General features: G+C 38.6%; 1 protein-coding gene across 1 annotated transcript in view; it reads left to right on the top strand.

The window, feature by feature from the left end:
- The window catches only part of LOC103243954 (protein eyes shut homolog), a 447,411-nt gene that overhangs the window by 286,802 nt on the left and 144,879 nt on the right, over nt 1-15,730 (top strand). The gene's annotated exons all lie outside the window — the stretch shown is intronic.

Genomic DNA, 15,730 nt, shown 5'->3' with positions numbered 1-15,730 from the left:
ACTGGTTACTCCATTATGCTTATTGACCAATCAGATTCTAGAAATTAAGATAAAGGATTTAGTATTTAATTTTTTTAAGGTACCAGCCAGAGTCTATAAGGAAACTAAAGGTTAGGCTTACATTATTCTAAGCAAATTAATGCAGGAACAGAAAGCCAAATATCACATGTTCTCACTTACCAGTGGAAGCTAAACAATGGATACTCATAAAGATGGCATCAGTAGACACTGGGGACCACAGACGGGGGAGAGGAGGAGGAGGACAAAGGTTGAAAAACTATTGCGTACTATGCCCAGTATCCGGGTGAAAGGACCAAGCGTACTCCCAACCTCAGCATCACGCAAAATTCCCAGGTAACAAATCTGCACATGTACCGTCTGAATCTAAAATAAATGTTGAAAGTATTAAATAAAATTTTTTTCTTATAAAATTTTTTTAAAGATTTGGCTTAAACGGTGGTTCATCTTAGTATCAAAGGCTTAAGTAGGCAGTGTTATTTTCTATTTTCTTTTCTAATTTGCATCTTTAAAAAGGAAATATAACCTACAATTTTAATGACCTTTGCTATCCAGAAAATTGTGGTTCCTTTACCATATTACTGTCTAACCTTTTACACGTTAGCTTACTCTTTGCTTCCACCTAGTGTACGGTGGGTAGTATAGCAACATTTTTTTTAATTGCATATTTGCATAAAATGTTCTTGAAAAAGAACACATGGATTTTGTTCCTTTTGTCTTGTAATTTTAAAAGTATAGTATTTTTTTTTCTATTCTAGGGGAATGAAATTAACACACTGAAAAAATAAGACTACAATTAATATATGTTCCTATTCTTAGAAGACCTATAAGCATTATTTTTACAGCATCCTCTAACAGCCTGTGGCATCTTTCAGAACGAAACATTACTTTAGCAAACTTACAATGCATTGATGTACACATTTATAAAGTGTGACAACTCAAAGGAACCCCAGACACCATTCAAGTACTACTCTTTTATTTTTCAGATGAGGACATTGAGGCCTGAGGGATACAATGACTTCTTCAAAGTCACAACATCAGTATTAGTAAAGGCAGGACTAGAAATGAGGTCAGCTGGCTCCAATCCTGGGTGCCTTTTACCCTATGCCCTGCTTTTTGGATTAGATGTCAGAGTTAGTGTTCTAAAATGAATCATGTTAGATTAATTGAAAATTACCTTTAAATAGCTTTATAAAATCACTCTCTCAAAATTAGGCTAGCTCCCACAAGAACCAATTTTTCTACATTGAGGACAAACAATGATGCATCTTATCTTATGAAAGGAAAATTAATAGTGAGGTATGAGAAGTTACATTTTTATTTTTATTTAAACTCATTATAGCATAATTTTTTTCTTTTGAGACACACCTAATTATCTTCTCTCCCTAGACCTGAAATTTTTTTTGAGACAGAGTCTCACTCTGTCACCCAGGCTGAAGTGCAGTGGCTTGATATTGGCTCACTGCAACCTCTGCCGCCCAGGTTCACATGATTCTCCTGCCTCAGCCTCCCAAGTGGTTGGGATTACAGACATCTGCCACCATGCCCAGCTAATTTTTGTATTTTTAGTAGAGACAGGTTTCACCATGTTGGCCAGGCTCATCTTGAACTCCTGACTTCAAGAGATCTGCCCGCCTCGGCCTCCCAAAGTTCTGGGATTACAGGCGTAAGACACGTGCCTGGCAAGACCTAAAAAATTTTTAAAGTTGCTAATAATCTATAATAACAAATCTAAATGTATTAGCCAGCTTGAGTTGCCATAACAAAAATACCACAGATGGAGTGGTTTAAACAATGAATATTTGTTTTCTCGCAGTTTTGGAGGCTGGAAGTTCAAGATCAGGTTGCCAGAATGGCTGGGTTCTGGGGACTCTCTTCTTGTTTTACAGAGGGCCACCTTATTGCTCCATATGGCCTTTCCTCGAAGGGTGCGGGTGTAAATCTCTCTCCCTTTCTTTTCTTATAAGGCCACAGTCTTATTACACTAGGTCCCCATTTATATGACCTCTTTTAATTCTATCTCCTTACAAATACCTACCTGTTCCATGCATTGCTCATGAAAGATGTGTGTTACTAATGCCATTTTTTGTCTTCGGTAAAATCTCAAAACTGTAGGACACAAATCTTAAGAATGTTGATATTTGAGTGGACTTCTCAACACTTTCCATTCTATATTTCAAATTGTATAGAAGAGGAAACTGAAAACCCCTAATAATGATATTGTTCCTCTTGATTTCAAAAATGCTGTCACACTTTTTCATTATCTCTTTACATCATTTCTGTGAGGAATACTTGGTAGGTGTGTTACTATTATGATTTTATCCATAAGGAAACAAAGCACACCAGAAGCTACACAGCACACTCCGGGGCCCAAAGTCCCAAAGATTGAGTCACATATATGTAAGTGGAAGCATGAACCAACAAGAATTGCCACTGCATATGTCCGAACCCAGTCAACCAACCGCAAAACCATACTATCAGGATATCTGTAATTAATTCAAACTAAAATGGAAATCTAAACTTTAATTAATGCCATGCAGAAATGCAGTATCATAAAGAGCAGCTAGTAGAATGGGGAGTAGAAAGGAATGAGGACCAACAGCACAACATGGACAGAGCCACAGAAACACCACACAGGGTTTCATGGCTTAACTCTTCATATTTGTCCAAGGGCTTTGGCACACGGTGCCTCTTGTGCCCTCCACAATCACACAGTGCAACAAGTAACCAGTTCTCAACTGCAGATAAGAAGACAGCCCATGGCTGGGCGCAGTGGCTCATGCTTGTACTCCCAGCACTTTGGGAGTCCAAACTGGCAGATCACGAGGTCAAGAGATCAAGACCATCCTGGCTAACACGGTGAAACCCCATCTCTACTAAAAATACAAACAAAATTAGCCAGGAGTGGTAGCGGGCACCTGTAGTCCCAGCTACTCGGGAGGCTGAGGCAGGAGAATGGCGTGAACCCGGGAGGCGGAGCTTGCAGCCAGCCGAGATCGCGCCACTGCACTCCAGCCTGGGTGACAGAGCGAGACTTCATCAAAGAAAAGAAGAGAGGAGGAGGAGGAGGAGGAGGAGGAGGAAGGAAGGGGGAGGGGGAGGAGAGAAAGGGAGGGGGAGGGGGAGGAGGAGGGAGGGGAAAGAGGAGGAAGAGGAGGAGGAGGAGCCGCCATAGGATAGTATGAGGGCCTAATCCGATGTCACAAAGAGTTTCTCCACTCCCTTTCTAGTGCTCATCACACAGCCACACGGCCTGTCCTAGCTGGACCAAGTATGAAATCAGACATTCCCCATGTTTGAGGGCTGGGAAGATTATTGTTTTCTGAAAACTCAAAAGGTTGTTTTTTTGAAAAATACTCCCCTTATAGCAGTCAGGGTCCTGTCAGGAAGCTGAATCCAACTCAGGTGGTTCAAGAGACTTCCCTGAATTTTATTTTCAGATGTGTTGCAGTGTTAAGGGAAGCAAGAAGTAAAATAGACTCCTGGAGGTCATCAGGAAGGAGAGGTTTTTGCCACTCCTAGAGCCACCGGGAAGGAAATACTGTTTGTGAGAGCCCAGTGTGAACTGAAACTGTGAAGCTGTGAGAACAGGAGTTGTTGTCTAAAGGAGACAGCACCTTCCAGAAAACATGACCCAGGGTAGGGAGGAAAATACACTGACTTCTCTTTCCTCCCACCCTCTGGTCTCTGGCTGGTGCCTGTCACTAACTAAAACTTTATCAGAATCCACCAGTAGGAGATCTTAGGGGAGGAATGGAGAAGGGTCAGCTCCCTGGACCGAGAGAAGGACAGGAGGAAAAGAACAGACCTGTGGAGCAGGTGGAAAAGGGCAATAAGCTGCATATCCTTTATCTTTAAAAGTGCTTTCTATTAAACAAAAAATGCTTTGGAATGCTAGTAATCAAACCTTTAATAATTCCGTATTTTACTAAAACTGTAAGTGATTTACTAAAACTACACACAGATACACATAAACTAGATAGATGATAGACAGAATTTCTTCAAATCATTGGTAACCAAAAATAAAACAGATACAAGTTATTGTTTGCCAGAGGAGTCAGAAAACAAATAACAACTTGATTTACCCAATTTACATAGAGCCACACATCCCAATATGTGGAAAGGTGGATAATTAACCGCATGTTTCATGGGAATGTGGTAGTCGGACTGTACGGTCTTGCTAAATAAAGATGGAACTGCTGCTGCAGCACACAAAAAACTATGGGAAACATACTGCTAGATCTAAAAGCTCCTGGGGTGAGTGTAAAGAAAACAGAGTGGACGTGTGTAGCAAGCAGAGGAAGTTTTGCTGGCAAGTACTAGCAGTAACTGTGGCTTCACCACTTTGCTTTCACCTAGGGAAATCATCCCAGGATGCAGAGTGCTGACCAGGTCACGAGAGGGATTGTCAAACCTTCCCCTAGTCCCCCAGAAGAGCTGGCCTGGGAGATTAAATTAAGTCTATGTCACAGTTTAATATCATTTTATGCCTGCTTTCCAAACTCTCTTGTCTACATTTTGCTATCAAGGAAGATAGGAAATAAAATTACAATTTGAATTAGATACAAAGGGGACTAGAAATTATACCTTTATCCAGTTTGAAGAAGGATGTGTGGGTTGGTTTTTTGTTGTTGTTTTTTGTTTTTTGGGTTTTTTTCAGTAGAATCTGAAGCAAAATATTTTAGTCTTATGAAGTTGGACTAAACCTCCCAGGTTGTACCAAAAAAAAAAAAAAAAAAAAAAACCCAATACCTCTGTTCCCTCTCCCTCTTCCTTCTTCCCCCACCTGTGAGCCCCCCCCCACACACACTTCTCTCAACTTCTGTTGCCCACTACTCCTGTGGTCTTCCCATCCAGCCTCTCACTACCTGCCCCAAACTCACTGCCACCTTCCTTTGGGACCATGGTTGCTATCCTGCATTCTTCAGTGATGTCCTGCTCCTTTCTCCCCCAAATTTACTTCCTTTCCTTGTACTAGTTTTCTTAGACTAGAAAAATGACCTCAGAGCACAGCTTCGAAGAAAGTGGCTGCTCAAAGTTAAGTGTATCATAGCCCTCAGTACCCAATTGCTCTGAATGTAAGCCTAATGCCGGGCTTGCAAAGGATTCTCTATAAATTCTTGCAAAAGTATTGGACTGGAGCAGCCACTCCTGAAAGCTTTTCCATGACTTAATAAAATAAGGAATGTGTACTTTGCTTCTTTCTTCCAAAGGTGCTTGTAACTAATTAAAGAGGCAGAAAAATGCTACACTTGTTTAGCACTTGCTTAGTGTAGCATTTCTCTGCCTCTTCAATTAGTTATAATTAGTTTTTAAATGGAAATGTCCTTGTTTAGATGGAAATGATATACAGCACTTATAATAACTGAGGTGAGTGCTGCTGGCTTTGAAGACCCCTGCTGCCACCTGGCTAATTCTCCCTCCGCTTGAAGATTTGACTCTGTGTCATCTTCTTGGACTCTTTACTGGTACTGCATGACCAGGCTGAGTTCCTTTCTGGACTCACAGGCAGATCTGTGGATGAGCTCCTTAGCATGAGCACCTATTGCCAATGAAATAGCTCCAGGATATTGTTCATTTTGCATCTTAGCATGTAACACAATGTCTGTGTTACACGGTGGAAATGCAAATTTCATCATGAATTGAACTAACGGTCAAAGAAGCAAGAAGAATTACCATATTAAGTAGGCATGCCACCTAGTATTCAAAATTATAATCAATGCGTTCATGTTAATAAACCTCCCTAGATTTTAGGATACTATTTTCTTTTAATGTAGTAACTGAGTATAAAATATTTCAGTAATGCTGCTTATCTAAATAAATCTTGTAATCTCACGGCGTTATATAGCATCAGATTACAAAGGATGGCATGGATCCTACTATAAATGTTATGTGGTAATTTCCATCATGATTATTATTTGTGCAATATTTTATCTGCATTTGCACTTAGTTGCCAATATCATCTGCATTACAGATTGAGGTAATTCTTAAATCTGTAGTCTGGGATAAAGACACTGTAGGATAGAGAATAACTGTTTATGTCCTAACTGGATCTCCTGAACAATATGCAAAAGAAGGCTATGCAGAATTTTGAATACTGTCTTTCCTGAGTGACTCTTATCTGAATAGTACGCCAAACTAATGCATGGTGTGTGCTTTGTTAAGGGCTTTGGAGCCAGCAATAGGAAAGGAGAGCTGAAGAATCTATTTTCCCTTGTTTCCCACTGATAAGGCTCATTAAAGTAAATAGGAGTGAAGCATACACACCAATGGGAGCATACATCCCCAGGGTTCTGTCTACTCTAAAAATTGGACTTATCATAAAAGCTGTGTAACTCAGCCTTTTGTGAAATCTACTTTATTGATTTTACCTTTATTGCCAATTTTATGTCTGTTTTAATTTTAATTCCTGTCATTTGACATTTGGTACAAACAATAATTTTAAGAACATTTTATCCACAATTTTTCCCAGTGTTCATAAGTTACACATTTATCTAAACAGGCTTTAAAATACGAAAGGAAAGGTAAGAACTGGGGTTGGTCAAGTGCAAAAGTTGAAGGTGAGACTGTTCCTTACCCTGTTGCTCTGTCTTTTGGCATGAACAGAGGAAAATGCCAAAGCCTTTAAAAGACTCCTGGACACAGTGTATTTTTCCAAATATACAGCGGTTGTTTGCAGTTAGCTTTAGTATAAATATTAAGGTCTTAACTACAGTGAGAGCTGATTATGTAGCTTTGTCCTTTTATGACTTTTTCTACTATTCTATCAGCTGCCTCTATCAACCAGTATTTCTGTGCTTAGCCAGACCAATAACTGACCTTCAGAAAGATGGCCCTGAGCTGGGCTGCAAGATCCTAAAGTGCATTCTGTAAATACAAACATGTATTTACATATGTGCGCGCGCACACACACACACACACACAGTTACATGACACTCTGCTTCTATCAGAAACTAAGGAATTTCATAACACAAAGTATCTTTGAAAAATTTTTAGATTACCATCATGAACAGTACACATAACTAAATTATTTCCTTCCTCACTGTTAAATAACACTTCCTGACCTGTCAGCTTCTAAATTGTCCCTTCTGAAACATTCTATGTCCTCTCACTAACATAAGAGAAGATGAATTGTTCCCGTGAGGTAAATACACAGCACCGGGAACTTGCCCTTCTTGCTTTACTGTCACTGCTTGTTTCATTGCTGCTTTTCTCCATCAACTCCAGCAAACAGAGGCTATGGCTGTGTTTCAGTCATGCACAAAGATGGTGTAAATATAACGCATGCTACAACAGCAAAAGTAGACATAACAAGAGAAAAAAAGATAATTGCATTTCATTAAAATTTAAAAATTTTGTGTTTCAAGGATGCCATCAAGAAAATGAAAAGACAACCCACAGAATGGGAGAAAGTATGTACAAATTATATATCTGATGAAGAACTTGTATCCAGAATATATATTTTTAAAAAACTTCTCACAACACAACAGTGAAAAGACAAATCATCAGATTTCAAATGGGTAAAAAATTTGAAGAGACATTTTTCCAAAGAGACACACAAATGGCCAAAAAGCAAGGGCTTAACATCGTTAGCCTTAGGGAAACAAAGACCAAAACCACAATGCGATACTATTTAATATCCACTAGGATAACTGTAATCAAAATTATAGACAATAACAGTTATGGCAAGGATATGGAGAAAGTTGAATTTTCATACATTGCTGGTGAAATGGTGCAGCCACTTCAGAGGGAAGTTTCCACTACTACGTTTATACCAAAATGAAATGAAAATATATGCCAAAAATCATCTGAGCCTTCAGTGTGTTGTCATCTTTCTGCTGGTAGAGGGTCTTGTCTGGATGTTGATGGCTGCTGATTGAGCAGGTTGCCAAACGTTGAGATGGCTGTGACAATTTCTTAAAAGAAGACAACAGTGAAGTTTGCCAAATCAATTAACTCTTCCTTTTAAGAAGTATTTATTTGTAGCATGTGATGCTGTTTGATAGCATTTTACCCATACCAGAACTTGTTTCAAATCCTGCCACTGCTTTATCAACTCAGTTTCTGTATACTCTAAATCCTTTGTTGTCACTTCAGTAATGTTTACATTGTCTTCACTAGTAGTAGATTCCATCTCAAGGGACCAATATCTTTGCTCATTCGTAAGAAGCAACTTCACATTCATTAAAGTGTTATCATGAGATTGCAGCAATTCATTCACATCTTCAGGCTCCAATTCTAATTCTAGTTCTCTTCCTATTTTCACCACATCTGCAATTACTTCCTCCACTGAAGTTCTGAACCCCTCAAAGTCATCCATGAGTATTGGAATCAACTTCTTCCAAACTCCTGTTAATGTTGCTATTTTGACCACCTCCCATGAATCATAGGTGTTCTTGTTTTTTTTTTTTTTTGTGATGGAGTCTCGCTCTGTCGCCCAGCCTGGAGTGCCGGGGCCGGATCTCAGCTCACTGCAAGCTCCGCCTCCCGGGTTTACGCCATTCTCCTGCCTCAGCCTCCCGAGTAGCTGGGACTACAGGCGTCCGCCATCTCGCCGGGCTAGTTTTTTGTATTTTTTTAGTAGAGACGGGGTTTCACCGGGTTAGCCAGGATGGTCTCGATCTCCTAACCTCGTGATCCGCCCATCTCGGCCTCCCAAAGTGCTGGGATTACAGGCTTGAGCCACCGTGCCCGGCCTCATAGGTGTTCTTAATGGCATATAGAATAGTGAATTCTTTCCAGAAAGGTCTCAATTGACTTTGCCTAGATCCATCAGAGAAATCACTATCTATGGCAGCTACAGCCTTACAAAAATACATTTATTAAATAATAAGACTTGAATGTCAAAATACTCCTTAATTCATGGGCTACAGAACGTATGTTTTATCAGCAGGCATGAAAACGTTAATCTCCTTGTGCATCTCCACCAGAGCTTTTGGGTAATCAGGTGCATTGTCAATGAATAGCAATATTTTGAAAGGAATCTTTTTTCTGAGCAGTAGGTCGCAACAGTAGGTGTAAAATATTCAGTAAACCATGCTGTAAACAGAGATGCTATCATCAGCCTTCATTGTTCCATTTGTAGAGCACAGGCAGAATGGCTTTAGCATAATTCTTAAAGGCCCTAGGATTTTCAGGATGATAAATGAGCATTGGCTTCAACTTAAAGTCACCAGCTGCATTAGCCCCTAACAAGAGAGTTAGCTTGTCCTTTGAAGTTTTGAAGTCAGGCATTGACTTCTGTCTAGCTAAGAAAGTCCTAGATGGGCACCTTCCTTCAATATAAGGCTATTTTATCAACATTTAAAAATCTATTTTTTTAGTGTAGCCACCTTCATCAATATTAGCTAGATTTTCTGAATAACATACTGTAGCTTCTACCAGCACTTGCTGCTTCACCTTACCCTTTAACATTACAGAGATGGCTCTTTCTTTAAACCTCATGAACCAACCTCTGCTAGCTTCAAACTTTTCTTCTGCAGCTTTCTCACCTCTCTCAAGTTTCATAGAATCAAAAAGAGTTAAGGCCCTGCTCTGGATTAGCTTTTGGCTTAAAGGAATGTTGTCTGGTTTTTCTATCCAGACCACTAAAACTTGGTCCATATCGACAATAGAGTTGTTTTGCCTCTATTTTTATTTTTATTTTTTTTGAGATGGTTGAGTCGGAGTCTTGCTCTGTCACCCAGGCTAGAGTACAGTGGCACAATCTTGGCTCACTGCAACCTCTACCTCCCAGGTTCAAGTGATTCTCCTGCCTCAGTCTCCTGAGTAGCTGGGATTACAGGCTTCTGCCACCATGCCCAACTAATTTTTGTATTTTAGTAGAGACGGGATTTCGCCATGTTGGCCAGGCTGATCTCGACTCCTGACCTCAGGTGATCTGCCCACCTCGACCTCCCAAAGTCCTGGGACTACAGGCTTGAGCCACTGCTCCCAGCTCTGTTTTGCCTTCTTATCATTTGTGTGAACAACAGATTTTTTAAATTCCCTTCAAGAATTTTTTCTTTGCATTTACAACTTGGCCGTTTGGTGCAAGAGGCCTAGCTTTCTACCTATCTTAGCTTTCTACATGACTTCCTCACTAAACGTCATCATTTCTAGCTTTATATTTAAAGTGATTTGGACAGTTTAAGTGAGACTCTTTTACTTAAACACTTAGAGGTCATTGTAGGGTTATTAATTGGCCTAATTTCAATATTGCTGTGTCTTGGGGTATAGGGAGTCTTAGAGAGAGAGATGTGGGGAGAAGTTAGTCAGTGGAGCAGTCAAAATACATACAACATGTTTCAATTAAGTTCACCATCTTATATATGAGTGGTTTGTGGCACCCAAAAACAATTGCAATAGTAACATCAGGGATCACTAATCACAGACTACCATAAAATACATAATAATGAAAAAGTTTGAAATATTACCAGAATTACCAAAATGCCACAAAGAGACAGAAAGAAGCATATGCTGTTGGAAAAATGGCATTGATAGACTTGATATAGGGTTGCCACAAACCATTAAAAAAAAAAAATTATCTGCAATGCACAATAAAGTAAGACACAATAAAACAAAGTATGTTTATTAACTCTTCCTTTTAAGAAGTATTTATTTGTAGCATGTGATGCTGTTTGATAGCATTTTACCCATACCAGAACACAATAAAACAAAATATGACGTTCAAATTAGACAAATCTATGGAGATAGAAAATAGATGAGTAGTTGCCTAGAACTGGGGACTTGGGAAGTATGTATAGTGCATGATAATGGGCATGAAACTTCTGTTTAAAAATGACAAAAATGTTCTGAAATTGAATGATGGTATTTGCACAACTCTATATGTGCACTAAAAACCATTGAATTGGTATGCCTTAAATGAGTGAACTTTACTGTATATAAATTATATCTTAATAATTGTTAGCACATATATATATACACCAAATGAACAGTTCACATGTCAGTTTTCTTCTTTCTCTTACATTCAAGTCCCTGGAGTAATCTTATGGATAGGGAAAGGAAACATGAAAACTCTCCAGTGTTTGTGAGAATTGAGAGCTAAAACAACTGAGACATTTATAACTCTCATAGTGTTGCTTTCTGGCTCCCTTTAGGGAATATGAAAAAATAACTTTCCCCGGTTCAGCCTGAGAAAAAGCTATCTGGCAAGTCGTCAAAGTTCATTTACATACAAAGGAATAAATAGATAAAAAAGAAACCCTAAAGAGTTAAATATCTAGAATTGTGTCGTCTAACACAGTATCTACCAACCTCACTGTATTAGTCCATTCTTGCACTGCTGTAAATACCTGACACTGGGTAATTTATAAAGAAAAGAGGTTTGTTTAATTGGCTCATGGTTCTGTGGGCTACACAGGAAGCATCATGGCTTCTGCTTCTGGGGAGGCCCCAGGAAGCTTCCAAACATGGTGGAAGACCAAGGGGGAGCAGGAGCAAATGGGGGAACGGTGGGGAGTGCTGCACACTTTTAAACGACCAGATCCCACAAGAACTCTCTCACTAACACCAGAACATCACCCAGGGGATGGTGGTAAACCATTCATGAGAAATCCACCCCATGAGCCAACCACCTCCACCAGGACCCCCTCCAACACTGGGGATTACATTTCAACATAAGAGATTTCGGCAGGGACACACATGTAAACCATAACACTGATGTAACTATTAAGCATTTGAATTTTGGCTAGTCTAAGTTGAGTTGTGCTCTAAGTGTAAAAACACAGTGGACATTTTTTTAAAGTAAAATATATCATTAACAGGCTTTTAAATATTGGTTAGATGTTGCAATAATAATGTTTGGGGTGTATCAGGTTAAATATAATATATTATTAAAATAAATTTCACTTGTTTTTTATTTTTTATAATGTGGCTATTAGAATATTTAAAATTTTATATGTGGTTCACATTATATTTATATTGAATAGCCCTGGCCTAGAAATTTGAGTACTAAACAAAGCCACCAGAGTAGCCAGTGAAAAATCCTAGCAACATGGAGAGACTTAGGACAAAAAGGATGCTTCACTGTAAAGATATTGAAACAGAGGTATAAAATGGTAAGAAATAGAAAATGCAAAGCTCCTACTTATGCACTGTTCCTCTCTCCCTTCCTCTCTACAACTTTGCAAATCCCAAGAGACAGATCTAAATCTAGGGCTTCAAGGATCTGCATGAACTATATCAGCAAAAAACAATAAAAATACAAATAAACGGGCTTTCTGAATATCTTAATGATTGCACTTATCATAATTACTAGTTTACATCTATCTTGTCCTTTAAATTATTAGCTCCTTAAAGACAGTGTATATGTTTTACTCATCTTTGCACACACCCAACACATAGATGCTCAATAAATACTTGTTAAATTTGAGATACATAAGAAGGAATATAGTTGGCCAAATACTATTTGTTTTGTGTTTTTCTCAGATTTCTAAATCTGGAGTTATAAAACCTCATGGTATCTCCGATTAGTATAATAATTAATTTTAAAAATTGTCAAAGGAAAAATATTTGTATTTAACCTAAAAAAATTGAATCTATGCTAGACTGTATCTTTAGATGAAGAAAGAAAAAAGGAGGTCTTAATATCTAACAAGGAATGACCCAGGTCATACTGTCCAAAGTTTTGATAATTTTTAGTTTTATTGTTCAAGGATTATCAACTATGATGTAAAATATTAAAAAAACAAATGAATGGAAAATAATATGAATAAAATCCAAGACAAGTCTGATGTCAGTGGGAGTTCTGAATACAGAACCAATCTGTTCTTGGCAGTTAGCCTGTATCAGGCTGTTCACTTACTAGTTTGCTTTTACTCAATTTCCTATTTTTAAACGCAATTTTTAATGAGCATAAAGACAGATGTTTATCCTGGAGAATAAGTGGTAGCAGTGTTGAAAGCAGCAGACATGTGTACCTCTGGGACATTTGTAACACAGAATATATTATCTCTGACACTTAAGAACCAACCAGCAGGAAGTTGGCCTCAGATTTTTATTGGCGTCAACTGCTAATGGAGCTGATGAAGCTGATTTGTGGGAAAAGCAACTGCAATTGAAATGTGTGCAAATGCATTTACATCAGGGGCTTTTTTTTAAACCAATGACTTCAACCTGGATTTCATAATTTTCTGCTTTGCTAAGCAATATCATAATCTGTGAACAGTCAAGTTCAAATCAAGTATGTTTGTTTCTCTCTTACTGACAAAGCATATTGTTTTGGGAAACCAGAATCAAGTAACTTGCCATGATTAGAAGTCATTCTGAGAAATATCTTTTCTTTCTTTTTTCACTTCATTTAATTAATGCTGAGTAATTAACAACTGCTATCTAAAATAATTTTGCCATAACTTCAAGCCAATAAATCAGGCAAATACAGAAAATAGTAGTGGAAAACTTCTTTTAAAATGCTAAGAATATAAATATTTTAACTATCTCATTTTCTTGTTTTAGGGGAAAAAATGGTACACTTGAAATAGATTTATTATCCCCTGGCAAAATTTAAAAGTAATTGCCATTCAAAACTATCTAAAATATCAACATGATTTAAGAGTTTTAGCCCTGATATTAATGTGAAGTTTCTTCTATATGGTGAGTACAATTTGTAACACAATACCAATGGCGGTAAAACCGCAATACAGCACAGAAGCCATGAAAACTAGCATTACAGCGTGGAACCAAAGGAAAAGACAACTAGTGGCCATTTGGCAGACATGTTTGTTTATAAAGAGTTAAAGTATGCAATTCTAATGACTTTGAATGACTTTTTTTCTATTTATTTTTACCATGACCTTTCTGTACACAGAATTCTATCCCAAATTAAATCAGAATCTCCTGTATCTGATTACAGAGTCATTAAATTGTAGCATCCCTTCAGTCTGAAGGTTCTTTATCAGTAGCCCCAACCTCCCCTTCAGTGAGGGATGCTTTCAACACCACCACTGACATTTAGTCGTTTGACTTCTGGGTTCCTTCTTACAGTGGCCTATTCCATTTGAGAAAGTCCTAATAGTTAGAAAGGACTTGTGGGGAGCAAAATATTCCTGCTATTGCTTAATTCTATCTTATGGGGCTGGAAACTCTAAATCATTGATTTCTGTAATATTATTTTCTTCCATTTCTCCCATTTTTCAGTCTTCTTTTAAGCTCCTCCTCTTCCTCCTTGGTCCACCCCTTAAAGAACGATATTCCTTGGGGTTCCATCCTTGGCTCACTGCACTTTTCTCTTGACATGTTTTGTTTTAGAGGTGTCATCCTCCCTCATTTTTAAAAATATCACTTCATGACCTTGACTTGCAAATCAATATACAACATTGACACCTATATTGAGCTGTATGTAGTGTCATGTTTCTCAAACTTTAGTGCTTATTAGAATTACCTGGGGAAGATTTTAATAGTCCTGATGCCCAGATGACACCTTCTACCAGCTTAATAGGAATATCTGGGGGTGGCTCAGGCACCAGAATTTCTTACATCTCCCCAATTAATTCTAATGCGCACCAAAGTTTGAGAACTGGAAGTGTCATGTTAGTAAAGGTTTAACAAGCAGCTCTCTGCAAGGAAGATGTGGGGAAGAAGTATCTGATTTGAGGCATTTGCTGATTTCACTGGTTTAATACCCCAACCACAATCAACTTCAAGATACCAACTTGATGTCAACCAACTCTCAAAATTCCTGAAATTTAACAATGGGCTCTAGTACGTTGGTACAAACCAACTCCAGCATACCACTAGGACTGGGGTACCAGCGTATTCAGTTTCCTGATGAATGTATTAGCCAAATTATCCAGTCAGAAATATATGTCGGTAGATTTTATTTCCAAATACATTCTTATATGTGGGCCTAGTAAATTAAAAATATATAGAGAGAGCAATAGAGTGTGAAATAGATGATAGATAAATGATGGATTGATCAATAGGAAGAAAACACAGACAGGAATGGATTGTGCTGATAAAATGAGCTAGGAAACCAAGAGTCTCATTCACTTGCTATTCCTTTTTGCCCCCTGTGGTGATACATTAAGGATTTCCATAAAAATCAGAAGGCCACATAGAGGGCATTTCAGAACCACTGCCCTACAGAATAAAACCCACATTTCTCATCTTTGCATATGCATCCCCTTCACGGCCTGGCTCTATGGGCCTTTTCAGCCTCATTTCCTCCATCTCTCACCTCACATTTGACACTATAAGCACAGCCAATATCCCAATGTTCACATCTTGTATTCTGCTTCCCCTTAAAAAAAAAAAAAAAAAAAAGCCTTCAATGATCCCACCATTCCCCTAAAATAGTCTTAGGTTTTGTAGCAAATTAAATGAAGCAGAAACTTCTTGCAGTCCCAGAAACATCTTTTTCCACTCCCTTTTCTCCCCTTAGTGAAGAAGTGAGGTCAGGGCTAATGCTATAGCCATTGAGATAGAAAATAATGGTTTATTAAAAATGAATGTCTCTTCTAGCCGGGTACGGCAGTTCACATCTGTAATCCCAGCACTGGGGGAGGCAGAGGAGGGCAGGTCACCTGAGGTCAGGAGTTCGAGACCAGCCTGGCCAACATGGTGAAACCCCATCTCTACTAAAATTACCAAAATTAGCTAACAGTGGCGGTAGGTGCCTGTAATCCAAGCTACTCAGGAGGCTGAGGCAGAAGAATCACTTAAACCTGGGATGTGAAGGTTGCAGTGAGCCGAGATCGCACGACTGTACTCCAGC

This window comes from Chlorocebus sabaeus, chromosome 17 (genome assembly GCF_047675955.1).
Source record: "Chlorocebus sabaeus isolate Y175 chromosome 17, mChlSab1.0.hap1, whole genome shotgun sequence".
In the NCBI taxonomy this organism is placed as follows: domain Eukaryota; kingdom Metazoa; phylum Chordata; class Mammalia; order Primates; family Cercopithecidae; genus Chlorocebus; species Chlorocebus sabaeus.
The sequence above is the reverse complement of the archived record's forward strand: the minus strand, read 5'-3'. Positions and strand labels throughout refer to the sequence as shown.